The 15,219-nt window shown below is 37.1% G+C and overlaps 1 pseudogene; it reads right to left on the bottom strand.

The window, feature by feature from the left end:
• Positions 1–557: 557 nt before the first annotated feature.
• The window catches only part of LOC100429956 (succinate--CoA ligase [ADP-forming] subunit beta, mitochondrial-like), an 84,757-nt pseudogene continuing 70,095 nt past the window's right edge, over positions 558–15,219 (bottom strand).

Here is a 15,219-nt window from a genome sequence, read left to right as displayed (position 1 = left end):
CTCTGACAGTCTATCTTTTAATTGGTGTATTTAGACCATTCACAGTTAAAGTAATTATTGGTGTAGTCAGCTTAATATCTACCATGCTTTTAACTATTTTGTTATACTTTTTTAAATTTCTCTTCTGCCTTTTTAATTTTAATTGAGCATTTTCTATTATTCTATTTTATCTCTTCCCTTAATCTATAAATTTTACCTCTTTTTAAAAGAGTAGTCCAGCAATTTTGTTATTTTTCTTCATATTTATTTTGTTTGTAGGACTCTTGTCAATGTAGAACTTTATATTCAACAATATAAACAGGCATATTGCAAGTGATATTCTGTAGAAGTGAAAAAGACTGATAAAACTAGACACCTGCATTATATGTTCTTTATATAAATAGTCCATTCTGAATAGTAGAATGAAATGCAGACCAAATGCTTCTGAAAGTTTGTGTGCTTAGATCACAATTACCATCTTCCCACACTAAAAAGAAAAAGAACAATAACACAGAACATAGTATTTTCAATGATTATAGCACAATTAACATTTTCAGCCATTCACTGGCTTTTTAAGATCATGTTGGCAACTTACATTATATATACACATGGGTTTGCTTGACTAAGGTCACTATTTCAGAGAGCTTTAAAGCCATTCTAGTAGCTTTTCTGCTATTAGTGCCTTAGCATCATTAACTAGTGAACTTGTAAATGTACCACGACAGGTATTTTAATTTCAAAATCTTTCACCGCCTGAACTAAACCCTGTGTAATAACATAACATCAAGTGATTCCTCCAAAAATGTTGACCAGAATAGCCAGTACCTCTTTTTATCTGAAGTGATAAGAGTAAATGATTCTGTTACTTGATGGACTGTAGCACTACCGTGAACAACAAGGAAGCTGGTTGTAGTCTATGAAGTTGTGTTATATCTATTGTGGTTATAGCCAAACCAGCACCATTTACTAGACAGCCTATTTTTTCACTGAGGCCAGTGTAGGTGAGATGTGGCTTAGCTTCACCTTTGTTCCTTTCATCTTCCTGAGTCCAGTCCTGTAGATCAAAGATCTTCTGGTGATAGGCTGAATTAGAATCAAAACTGATCTTTGCATCCAAACATAACAGAGCTCCATCTGAATCTTATACCATTGGGCTTATTTTTATCATGGTTGTGTTGTAGTTCAGAAAAAGATTGTAAAGCTTGACCATGTTTTCTGCAACAGAATCCACAATATTAGATGGAAATCTTATATTCTGCGCAAGCTGGAAAGCTTGTTCGTGTTTGATGCCTTTACGACGTCAATAGATTCTTTATTACATCAGGAGTCTCAGCAGAAACATCTTCAGTGTTGACACCACCTTGCAAACTTCCTGTTTATACTGGACCTTGAAATGACCTTTCCATTGTTATTAGAAAGGAGTATTTTCTCCTGGGATATTTTTGCTCACAGATCAATACTTGATTGCATATTTTGTCATTTTCTCCTGTTTGCTTGGTAAACAACTTTTTCCCAATTATTTGAGAGGAAACAGCTTTTGCTTCTTGAGAGAAAACTACCTTCACTCCTCTTTTGGGACTGCTTTCAAATGTTCCTTTTTCTCTACCACAAGCAAAACTCTGTGCCATTATCACATCTTTAGAACCTAATTTTTTTGACAATTGCGTCAGCTTCATCTGGTGACTTTGCCACATATCCTTTGGAAGGGAGATACCAGCTTCTTGCAACAATTTCATATTCATATATTCATGTAATGAGAGATTCCTTTGCTGTTGCTGCTGTACTTGGAGTTATTGGTTATTAAACAGTTCAGAAATTCCCAGAACCTGGGCAGTAGACTATACTATGATCTGGTCTGGGACTGATGGCTGTGAAAGGTGGCAGCTAATTGTCAGCTGTAGAATATGAAGGCCACCATTCCTAAGTCTGACCCTGTCCCCTCCTGCTGTGTGCCTCCAGCCACTTTGTAATAGAGAATTTTCAGTTCTCTTTTCGCATTCCTTATGGCATTGTCATTGTTCATTCTACTTATCCATATGCTATAACCGTCTACTACATTGTTGCTGTTATAACTTTAAACAAACTTTTTTCTTTTGGATCAATTATTAATTAGAAATTAAGCTATCAGTAATAACTTAATAAGAAATTAATAAGAAAAAAGAAAAGATTTTATTTTACCTTCATGTATTCCTTTACTGATACTTTCTTTTCTTTGGGTAATCTTAGTTTTTGGCCTATATCATTTTCCTTCTCCCTAAAGAATGTTTCAGATTTCTCAGTGGGCAGGTCTACTGGCAATAAATTCCCTTAGCTTTTGTTTCTATGAGGAGCCTTTATTCCTTCATAACTTTTGAGGGATTACTTTACTGAATATATAATTATGGAATGGTGGTTTCATTCTTTCAAAATGTTAAATATTTAACTCCTTTCTTGTTTGAATGGTATATATTAAGAATTCTAATGTAAATTTTTTCATTGTTTCTCTCTGGGTAAGTTTTTTTTTTTTTTTTTAATTTCCTATGCCTTCTTTCAAGATTTTCCATTTTCCATTTGCTTTCTGCGATGTGAATATGATATGCATAGACATAGGGTTTGCTTTTTGTTTATGTTTAGGCTGCTTAGAGTTCTTTGTGCATTCTGGATCTGTTGTTTGCTGTCTGTTATGAGTTTAGTTAAATTCTTAGCCATTATCATTTTGAATATTTCGTCTTCTCCATTCTCTCTTCCTTCTCTTTTCGATATTCCAATTACACTTCTGTTACACCTTTTGAAATTGTCCTTGGATTTCTTGTCCTGTTTTGTTCACACTTTTTTTTTCTTTGCATTTCAGCTTGATAAGTTTCCACTGACATATCTTCAGGCTCAGTGAGCCTTTCCATGTCCATGTCCAGTGGCCCATGATGAGCCCATCAAAGACATTCATCATTCTGCAACAGTATTTTTGAGTTCTGGTATTCCTTTTATGTTTTCCTAGAGTTTCTTTGTCTTTGCTTACATTACTCCCCTGTTTTTGTATATTGTCTACATTTTTCCATTAGAGCTTTTAACATATTACTTATAATCATTTTAAATTCCCTGCCTGATAATTTCAAAATCTGTGCCCTGTCTGAATCAGATTCTAATGCTTGCTTTATCTCTTTAGACTGTGTTTTTTTTCTTGTCTTTTACTTTCCTTTTAATTTTTTGAAAGCTGCACATGATATAGGTAATAGAAACTGTGACTTAAAAGGCCATTAGTGTATGGTTTTATGTTAATCTGGCTAGTACTTAAGCTGTGTTTTAATGTTTGCTTGTAGATATAGATGCCAGAAGCCTCAAACTCTTCTGGTGTCTGTGTTTTTATCTGTTGCATTTGGCTGCCCAAAGAGCTTGTTAGATAGATTTTGTACCTCTTTTAGCTGTTATCTGCTGTTGTTATACTGGAGGCTGTTGGAGTAGTGGTAATTTTTGGTGGAAAGGAAACATTCTATAATGTGACCAATTCTCAGCTTTTTAGTGGCCCTGGGTCCTTGGATTGTAGGCTTTACAAGTGTTTCTTAGCTCTACTCCACTCCATTTGGTAAGATAAAAAAGCTAGCGGAGGTTTGAGTTGGGAAATGCCTTTCCCCCCGGTGAGATAAGGCTATGGTAAAATCTTTTTCCCTGGAGTGTAGATATTGCCATGGAGAACACTGCGGGAATAGTATTTATCAATGGTTACTTTTCCTTTTTCTTTCTTTCCTTTTTCCTTTTTTAATTTAAGACAGGATCTTGCTTTGTTGCCCAGGTTGGAGTGCAGTGTCATGATAATAGCTAATGGCAGCAGCCTCAAACTGCTGGACTCAAACAATCTTCCTGCCTCAGTCTCCTGAGTAGCTGGAACTACAGGGATATGCCAACACACCCCCCTAATTTTTAAATTTTGTGTGTGTGTGTGGAGACAAAGACAAGGTCTCACTATGCCTAGTCTGGTCTTGAACTCCTGGGCTCCAGTAATACTTCTACCTTAGCTTCCAAAAGTGCTGGGATTATAGGCATAAGCCACAGCACCTGGGCTAGTGGTTACTTTTCTTTTTTCCTAGTCCAAGCCTGGAAATAGCCTTTCTTAGCTCTTCACACTAACAACCTGGTGGTTTTACTGAATGTAAAACTTACGCAATTTTTTGCCATTAGGAATTTCTTACTGTTATGCTAGTCCATGTTCAACCTTTAGAAATCTGTCAAAAGTTACCATTTATGTGTTGCTACCATCTCATGGCTCCAATGGCATATACTTCAGGTAAGCAGATGTTTCCTGTGACTCTATATTCATAAATCTCTACAGACTTCAGGGTGATAGTTTACCCAGAAACCTCGATTCTCTACTAGGTCTAAGAAAATTATTCTTGTTGTAAGACAGGAGTGTTGACTTCTAAGCTCTTTATTCATCAGAGCTGAAACTGGAAGTCACCAACGTATGTATTAGCAAATTATATTCTAGTAGTGAGGTCTTATTTATTCTAATATTTCTTTGGTAAATATGATCCATACCATGGGGATTAATTTACTTTCTTAGCTCCTCATTCTTACCCTTGTGATTTATCAAGGCTTCTCTAATTAGTACATCCCCTAAGGAAAGTTCAGGCCAAAAATATGATTGGCTCATGCACTGCGGGAGCCACAGGAGAAAATACATCTTCTGGAGCAGCCCATTCTGCCCCTACAGTAGTGCTAGCTGGAAAAATCATAGCTGAGCTTGCTGCTTCCCCAGTCTCTACTTTGTTTTTTTTCTTTTTTTATTTTATTTATTATTATTATACTTTAAGTTGTAGGGTACATGTGCATAACGTGCAGGTTTGTTATATATGTATACTTGTGCCATGTTGGTGTGCTGCACCCATCAACTCGTCATTTACATCAGATGTAACTCCCAATGCAATCCCTCCCCCCTCCCCCCTCCCCATGATAGGCCCTGGTGTGTGATGTTCCCCTTTCCGAGTCCAAGTGATCTCATTGTTCAGTTCCCACCTATGAGTGAGAACATGCGGTGTTTGGTTTTCTGTTCTTGTGATAGTTTGCTAAGAATGATGGTTTCCAGCTGCATCCATGTCCCTACAAAGGACACAAACTCATCCTTTTTGATGGCTGCATAGTATTCCATGGTGTATATGTGCCACATTTTCTTAATCCAATCTGTCACTGATGGACATTTGGGTTGATTCCAAGTCTTTGCTATTGTGAATAGTGCTGCAATAAACATACGTGTGCATGTGTCTTTATAGCAGCATAGTTTATAATCCTTTGGGTATATCCCCAGTAATGGGATGGCTGGGTCATATGGTACATCTAGTTCTAGATCCTTGAGGAATCGCCATACTGTTTTCCATAATGGTTGAACTAGTTTACAATCCCACCAACAGTGTAAAAGTGTTCCTATTTCTCCACATCCTCTCCAGCACCTGTTGTTTCCTGACTTTTTAATGATCACCATTCTAACTGGTGTGAGATGGTATCTCGTTGTGGTTTTGATTTGCATTTCTCTGATGGCCAGTGATGATGAGCATTTTTTCATGTGTCTGTTGGTTGTATGAATGTCTTCTTTTGAGAAATGTCTGTTCATATCCTTTGCCCACTTTTTGATGGGGTTGTTTGTTTTTTTCTTGTAAATTTGTTTGAGTTCTTTGTAGGTTCTGGATATTAGCCCTTTGTCAGATGAGTAGATTGCAAAAATTTTCTCCCATTCTGTAGGTTGCCTGTTCACTCTGATGGTAGTTTCTTTTGCTGTGCAGAAGCTTTTTAGTTTAATTAGATCCCATTTGTCAATTTTGGCTTTTGTTGCCGTTGCTTTTGGTGTTTTAGACATGAAGTCTTTGCCCATGCCTATGTCCTGAATGGTACTACCTAGGTTTTCCTCTAGGATTTTTATGGTATTAGGTCTAACATTTAAGTCTCTAATCCATCTTGAATTAATTTTCGTATCAGGAGTAAGGAAAGGATCCAGTTTCAGCTTTCTACTTATGACTAGCCAATTTTCCCAGCACTATTTATTAAATAGGGAATCCTTTCCCCATTTCTTGTTTCTCTCAGGTTTGTCAAAGATCAGATGGCTGTAGATGTGTGGTATTATTTCTGAGGACTCTGTTCTGTTCCATTGGTCTATATCTCTGTTTTGGTACCAGTACCATGCTGTTTTGGTTACTGTAGCCTTGTAGTATAGTTTGAAGTCAGGTAGCGTGATGCCTCCAGCTTTGTTCTTAACCCAGTCTCTACTTTGAGACAGGATCTTTTTGATGATCTTCCAGAGTATGAAAAGCCTATTGAAACAGTAATTCTAGCTGCTCAGGATACTTTCATTAATGCAGATCCCTTTGAATCATCAGGAAACATTGGATTGGAATGGGATGAGGATCCAGATTGTAAATTCCAGCAGGTATTCACAGGAATTTATCTGCCCTTACATTTTTTTAAATTTTTATTTTTGCTCTGAATAAAGCATGTTGTCTCCTTTTCTCCAACTGGGCTGGGTTGGTTGGTAGGGAGGTTGCTGCTTCCCTAACATTGATCGCTTTCTTCCTGTCACTCTTACCTCCTATGTTGGTTTCCTGTGGCCATGCAACAGTGTTACTACAAATGTAGTGGCTTTACACAGTACACATTTATTATCTCATGGGTCTTTGTGGGTTAGAAGTCTGGGCACAACTTAGCTTGGTTCTCTGCTTAGGGTCCCACAAGACTGCAGTCAAGGTGTTGGCCAGTGCTTGGGTCTCATTTCAAGGTTGACTGGGAAGATACATTTCCAGGCTTATGTGGTTTTAGCAGAATTCACTTCCTTGCGGTTGTTGGGGGTTTCAGTTTCTTGCTGGCTGCCTGTCTGTTGGAGACCACCCCTATCTTATGTATATGCAAATGCAGCCATTTGCTTCTTCAAAGACAGTAAAGGACAGAATCTTCTCAGAGAGGAGAAGTCACAAACCTGTGTAATGTAATCATAGAAATGACATCGTATCATCTTTGCCATATTTTATTGATTAAAGGCAGTTCACAGGGCTTGCCTTTACTCAAGTAGAAAGGATCACATAAGGTAAAAGGATCACGTAAGAGTGTGAATATCAAGATATAAAGATCATGGGGGCCACCTTGGAGTCTTTCCATCACAAATAGTTGTCATTTTATGTAATGCTTACAGTCACCGGTTGTATCTGGCAGCTACACATGAAGAAAGGAAGACAGCTGAAGGTGAGCCTCATACAGAGATGAAATCACTTTCATTCAATTTGACAACTGAAGTTTTTAAATGTAGACTACATGTAAGTAGTAATTACATGGTTAGCTATTGATTTAGAAAATACAAAAAGAGAAACAGTCTTATAAATTCAGTAGTTTTAAAATAAGGTGTGTTTTACTTATAACAGTATGTACATACATTTGGAAGGTACAAGCACATTCTGTAAGAGGCATAGTTACTAATTATACAAATCATGGTTGAAATACTTAAGCCTTTGTAGAGGACTTTTGTCATAATTCTGTTGACAGTCAGGGCATAGTTATCTTTGACATGCAAATTGTTTCTCTAGTGGGACACAGAGAAATTCCTCCCCAGAAAAACACATTCTGAAGAGAAAACAAAGCACTTTGCGTTTGAACTGTGATGTACATAACACAAATAGTGGGGATATAGATGTATTTTTTGGAAGATGGCAAACATTGAAAAAGAATATTGATGCAATAAAATTGAGAAAAAATAAAACTTGTTTCCCAATAGTTGTTTTTCAACTAGCATATGCATTATGGGATGTATGTGGGGGTTAAATGACAGAGTAGATATTCACCAAAATAATATCATATGGATATTCCTAGCCAAAATTATCTTTGTGATTAACTGACACTTGTAGCTGATCAGTACTTGCTGTTATTTAAGTAGCTAAGGACGCCAAGGAATAAACAGAGCAGCAGCATACCAGAGAAACTAAAGAAATCCACTTCAAATGGATTAACATAATTACTTCAGCCAGAGAGTGACAACAAAGTGACAAAATACACTTGAAACATAGATGTTTTTGTAGTCTACCTTCTGCTTGTACACACCTGTGCACTTTGTAAATGGCTCCATATGCTTAATCAAAAGAAATCTAATTGCCTTAATTTACTTCATCCAAAAGTAGAAGAGTAAATTATATGTTTAATTATAAACTTTCCACTTTGGGCAGCTATAATTAATGACTCAAGGAATTGTGCAATAAGCCAAAAGCAACCTTTTATTACTCCTGAGATACCTGAACAGCACCAGCGTTTCAGAGCCAGTCAGGTTCTATTAGTATAGGAATCAAAATGCCTACCTGAGGCATTAATCACGGAGAACCTCCAAGCAGAGACTTTTAATTATATGTGCTGTATACCATCCACATGGATTATCTGCACTAGGGGATGGTAATAAATGTTCTATACTAAGTAATGATGACAGGGGCTCTTTTTATTTTTATTTTTAATTTTAGTGAATTCCACCTTAAATTTCCATAACCTTACGAAGATATGGTCCCAGAACATGGAGAATTCCTCCCTCCAAAACATTTTTTTAGAAAGTCAATGCCTTTGAAGACTGAAGTCTAATTTGTGTTTTCTAATAGAACTGACAAGTGCAATGAGAAGCATCTCTTCTCCTAGAGATCCAACTGGATTTTCTCTACACATTCAGAATTGCATTTTTAAAAGACACCACGTCTATTTACCTTATTGAGAGAGTGACCATATAGTTTATTATCAAACACTGGACATCCCAAGACAACATGCATAAATTAGGCCTCTGCTAGGAAAATCAGGGATCACCTTACATGTGGAATAAAGTAAATTTAGTCCTTGATTACAAGAACTTCAATGGATTATGCATGGCATAGCTCAATTAATTTTTTTTTTTTTTTTTTTTTTTTTTTTTTGAGACGGAGTCTCGCTGTGTCTCCCAGGCTGGAGTGCAGTGGCGTGATCTCGGCTCACTGCAAGCTCCGCCTCCCGGGTTCACGCCATTCTCCCGCCTCAGCCTCCCAAGTAGCTGAGACTACAGGCGCCCGCCACCACGCCCGGCTAGTTTTTTTGTATTTTTAGTAGAGACGGGGTTTCACCATGTTAGCCAGGATAGTCTCGATCTCCTGACCTCGTGATCCACCCGCCTCCGCCTCCCAAAGTGCTGGGATTACAGGCTTGAGCCACCGCGCCCGGCAGCTCAATTATTTTTATGTAAGTAGCACTATTTTATCATAGAGCATGGGCTTTGATACAAAAAAGGTCTGGTTTTAAATTTCTTCCACTTACTAGCTAAGGAACTTCAAGCAAGTTGTTTAACCTCTCTGAATCTTAGTTTTTTCATCCCTAAAATGGATGCTTAAATCTCTTTTGTAATTATTAACTCAAATATAATAGCAATAAATAAAGCCCCAGGTATAAATGACATAGTAGGCTCTCAACAATTGTTATGTATTAAAGAAATCTTTGTGTATGTGTGTGTGTGTGTGTGTGTGTGAGTGTGTGTGATGGAATTTTGCCCTTGTCTTCCAGGCTGGAGTACAATGGTGCAAACTTGGCTCACTGCCACCTCTGCCTCCCAGGTTCAAGTGGTTCTCCTGCCTCAGCCTCCAGAGTAGCTGGGATTACAGGTGCGTGCCACCATCCCTGGCTAATTTTTGTATTTTTAGTAGAGATGGGGTTTCATCATGTTGACCAAGCTGGTCACAAACACCAGACCTCAGGTGATTCACCCACCTCAGCCTCCCAAAGTGCTGGGATTACAAGCTTGAGCCACTGTACCCAGCCAAAGAAATCTTAAGAAAAGTTAAATCCTCTTATTCACTCACCCAGAATTTCAAAATTTTGGAGTGTTAATAAAAACATTAATTTTGACTAATAAAAGTCATATAGTTTTAAAGGCACATTACTTTGAGTGATGGGTCTACTGATTATTCTCTGTTCACTCTCCCCACCCTTTTCAATGCTCTGACTTTCTCTGCCTTGCTCTGAGCCCTGGGAAGCTGCATCAGTATGACATCACCTGGGCTCCCTTGCCTATGACTTTCAATTAGTTTTGCCAAGATGAGGCACTAGCAGATGAGAGGAGGTGTGGAGGAAAAATATTTTAGGGTATTTATTATACTCCCTTTCTGCTTCACCATGGTTCTGGTTGTGTTGTTCTTCTTACACAGTGGTTCCCAAACTTAAGTGCACATCTGATTTACCTGGAGGGTCTGATAAAACCCAGATTTCTTGGTCCCACTCCCAGAGTTTCTGACTCAGTAGATATGGAGTAGAGTTTAGGAATTTGCATTTCTAATTAGTTTTCAGGTGACAGTGGTGTTGATCCAGAAACGTCTATTTGATGTCCGGTGCTTTATGATAGCAGGTTCATAAGGCAGACCTCTCTGCTTTTTTTTAAATTTTATTTTATTTTATTTTTTGGTTTTGGTCAGTGGGGGGAGGCTTTCTCCTTAGCCACCTTGTTTCATTTTGGACGGAGTTTTGCTCTTGTCGCCCAGTGCAATGGCGCAATCTCGGCTCACCACAACCTACACCTCCCAGGTTCAAGCAATTCTCCTGCCTCAGCCTCTTGAATAGCTGGGATTAGAGGGGCACACCACCACACCCAGCTAATTTTTGTATTTTTAGTTTCACCATGTTGCCCAGGCTAGTCTTAAACTCCTGACCTCAGGTGATCCACCTGCGTCAGCCTCCCAAAGTGCTGGGATCACAGGTGTGAGCCACAGTGCCCAGCGGGGCAGCCCATTTTTTTAAGGCTGAAGCTTTCTGTCTCTGATAACACCATTCACTTCTGGCCTAGAGACAGTAACAGCACTATTCTGTGGCTAAACGTCAGGTAATACCTCATCACTCCTTAGGGTTAGTTCATTAACGGGGGAGTTGTCCATACTTCAGAAATATCCGCTTCATTATATTATCTTTCATCATCACTTTTAAGTGTATGACTTTTTTTTTCTTCCTGGGCTGTAACTGATATAGCAAGTAAAGAAATTACTCAAATTAAACATTATGGATTTTTAAAAATTCACTAGAATTTTTGAATTTTTAACTCTTCTTAATTATTTTAGAATTTTATGTTACCTAAGTATGTCATTTCCATCATAATTCTGACAACTTTCCAGATTCAAAGTGGGGAGGCTATTAGGTTTAAACTCAAAGCATCTGCCCAGCCACACTGAAAATACCATTGTAGTAGTTTTACAAATGGGGCAAAACAAATGAGCAAAAAAGTGTTACCCTTGAAGCCTTTAGTGTCAAATGTATTGTCATATTTAAGACAATGAAACACTGAACTAGGATTATGATGCCACATGATAGATTTCTAAAATAGAAATGTCTCAGTCATTTAGTTTGTACTAATGTATTATTTTCCATCAAGTATCTTGAGCAACTTTAATAATTTCAAAATTTCTCAGCATAATTATATTGTAAAAAACTACTTTAAGTTTCCGGTTTTTCCCAATATTTCCTGAAGTAATAGAATAATTATGATTAGAAATGTTTTCAAAATCAGTTTTTAAGTGTCTTAAAAGATGAGTTTTCAAATCCTCCTGCTTTTATCTTTTGTTTCTGAGTATGAGGTGCTTTTTTTTTTTTTTTTTTTTTCCTGTGAGGATTATTTTGTTCCCATTTTAAGAAGAATGCCTGTTTACTGCTAAAAAGGTTATTTTTAACTAGTCTCTCATGGACCATTTCAGACAAGTAAGGTGAGAAGAGGGGAAAATTATTTAGATGTAGTAAAGATATGAACAGCTTCTCTAGAAGTTTTTTTTAAATGAGGCAAAAGTGGTGATGAGGATAACAAAGATCAGCTGTGCTGCCTAGTGGGCATCAGAAGTCAGAAGGCTCCATAACTCAGGTCAAATGTACCCACACATGATAGGACCCTAACATCTCCACAAAGACTCTTGTGTCCTGTATATCACTGTGGGGGAACTTTGAAGAATGAAGTCTCTACCATCAAAACAGAATCTAAAAAAGTGTATTTTACTTTTTTTTCAAAGTAAGTGTCAGAAAGTTCTCTCTTCTCACAAATCCTAGATATAAACCATCCACCCGCTTCTGAATTTCTCAGATCAATAAATGGTTCAGTGCTATATTGTGTTAGGAACTATGTGTAGGTTTCTGAGGAAAGAGGGCTGTTATGGTGAGGTGTAACTTTGGAATTTGATAATTAGAGACATCAGTTTAAACATCGGTAAAGAAGAGGATCAAATGTATACATGGAATTTTTCAATATATTATGAACTTGCTTTGCTTGCAGAATATCTTTTTTGAAATTTTTTTTGAACCATGGAATTGGCACTTGCACCAATCTTTTATTTGAGTTGTCTTGGAGAAATAGCAAGTCAATGACAGGATATGTTGCCTAAAATCCACAGTGAAGGTCTGAACAATTTAATTAATCAAATTAGCATTTATTATTCTCAGGATCAGATAAAGCAAATATATGAGTACACTATCATTTTAACATTTTTGTAAGTGATTTAAGAATGTATTGCACTGTGGTAAGAAAATATCATCATCTATTGAAACTACCGTTATGGTATGTGAATTTTTTTCATGTTCCATGGGTGCTTAAAAGAAAGTGCTTTGTATATTTGCTGGGTGTGGAGTTCAATTTATGCCTACTAGGTCAGGCTTATATATTGTAATTTCATATTTTTCGGGCTTAGTGATTTGTTCCTGCTAATTATATTAATTCCTAAGATAGATGTGTTAAAATTACCCATTATTATTGTAAGTTTGTCAATTTTTCCTAGTAGTTTTCTCATTTTTGATTTTATATAGTTGGATGTGTTGCTATTGGGTGTGATCAATTTCAGGATTATTGTTTCTTCCTGGTGACTCGTGCTTTGATCACTGACATCACACAGACCTCTTTCATATACCACTTTCTATTTATCAGCAATCGCTGTCTGATCCAACTTTGCAATTTGTACAGCTTCCACCAGTTTTCACCTTTTCCACTTGCTTGAAGTTACCACTGTGATGAATCTTTTCTAGTCTACTGCTGTAGCCTCCTACCTTCACTGCTTCCACTTTTACCTTTCTAGAGTCTATTCTCCACAAAGTTCTTTCAGTTCTTACAAGGAGCTATTAATGAGGCACTATCCCTATCTGACTTCAGCTTTGTGAAAGTGGCCCTACAGAGCAGGTCTGCATTTGCATTTGTTGGGCATCTCCGTCTACTTGTGTCAGTAATCCTGGAATTGTCTTCATGTCAGGTACTCAGCTTGCAGTTTCTGTACCATTCTGGTATTATACACTTGGATCCATATCTATAGGTTATGAGGGCTTGGATTCTGATTTATTGGTGGGGACTTTTTTCTCATGCAAGCATCCCTAATGAGATGGCAAACATTTTTGCTGCTTCCTGGAAATAATGGATACAGTTCTTCTGTTTAACATAAATGAGTGGACATTTCAGTGAAGCTCTCTTTAATAGTTTTCCCACTTTATGTAGGTTCGATTATTTCTCTGACCTATGCACATGCTAGAATACTAGCTCCTTATGCACAGCATTGAAATCTAGAACCAAGACTTTGTAGGCTGCCACAATGACAATTTCTCCTTAGCCACCTTATTTCATTTTGGAAGCCTAGAAATTTAGCTCTATTTGCTTCAAGTTAGGCTATATGTCATGGTGTGTGTGTGTGTGTGTGTGTGTGTGTGTGTGTGTGTGTGTGTGTGTATGTATTTATTTTTAATATGGAGTTTCTGATTTAGTTTATAGCAGAGGGATAGTCCCTTAGTGACAAGTGAATCTACTACCCTATACTAATTAGGATGAAATTTACAACTAATTCTCAATGTTATTCTAATAAACTACTTAATTTGAATCTTCAAAATATATTAAATGATGATTTTGTGCCTGAAGATATATCAGACCATGGGAATTCTGCAGTGAAGAAAATATACCTGTTTTTTTTGCCTTCTTGAACCTTAAGGGTGAATAGAAGAAGGCATATTAAATAACAAATAAATTACAAATCAAAGTGAACAAATGTTATAAAGAAAATTATCTTGAGGAAAAAGTAAAGCAAAGTTCAGATAAGGGATCTAATTTGGATAGGATGATCTCCCAAACTTCTGTGACATTCATAAGAAACCAGATAGATGACAGTGTCAATAGAATTGGTTCTTTATTGATCAAGGAAACAGAATAGAGTATCCCAAAATAAGGCTGCACACCTATGGCCATCTGATCTTTGACAAAGCTTACAAAAACAAGTCATGGGGAAAAGACTCCCTATTCAATAAGTGCTGCTGGGATAACTGGCTAGCCATATGCAGAAGATCGAAGCTGGACCCCTTCCTTACACCATATACAAAATCAACTCAAGGCAGATTAAATACTTAAATGTAAAACCCAAAACTATAAAAATCCTGGATGACAACCTAGGCAATAGCATCCTAGAGATGGGAATGAGCAAAGATTTCATGACAAAGACACCAAAAGCAATTGCAACAAAAGCAAAAATTGACAAATGGGATCTAATTAAACTTATGAGTTTCTGCACAGCAAAAGAAGCTATCAAAAGAATAAACAGACAACCTACAGAATGGGAGAAATTTTTTGCAAATGATGCATCTGACAGTGGTCTAATATCCAGCATCTATACGAAACTTAAATGTACAAGAGAAAAACAACCTCATTAAAAGTGGTCAAAGGACATGAACAGACATTTCTCAAAAGAAGACAAACATGCAACCAACAAGCATATGAAAAAAGTCCAATACCACTGGTAGTTAGAAAAATTCTAATCAAATATACAATGAAATAGTATCTCACACCAGCCAGAATGGCTACTATAAAAATGTCAAAAAATAACAGATGCTGGCAAGGTTGTGAAGAAAAGGGAACACTTATACACTGTTGGTGGGAGTATAAATTAGTTCAAACATTGTGGAAAGCAGTATGGTGATTCCTCACAGAGCTAAAAGCAGAACTACCATTTGACCCAGCAATATCATTACCGGGTATATACGCAGTGGAATATAAATTATTCTACCATAAAGACACATGCACACAAATGTTCATTGCAGCACTATTCACAAGAGCAAAGACATGGAATCAAACTAAATGCCCATCAATGACAGATTAGATAAAGAAAATGTGGTACATACACACCATGGAATACTATGCAGCCATAAAAAAATGAGATCATGCCTTTTGTAAGAACGTGGATGGAACTGGAGGCTATTATCCTTAGCAAACCAATACAGGAACAGGAAACCAAATATCATATGTTCTCACTT

The sequence above is a fragment of the Macaca mulatta genome, chromosome 13 (genome assembly GCF_049350105.2).
Source record: "Macaca mulatta isolate MMU2019108-1 chromosome 13, T2T-MMU8v2.0, whole genome shotgun sequence".
In the NCBI taxonomy this organism is placed as follows: Eukaryota; Metazoa; Chordata; class Mammalia; order Primates; family Cercopithecidae; genus Macaca; species Macaca mulatta.
This window is presented reverse-complemented; position numbering and strand designations above follow the sequence as displayed.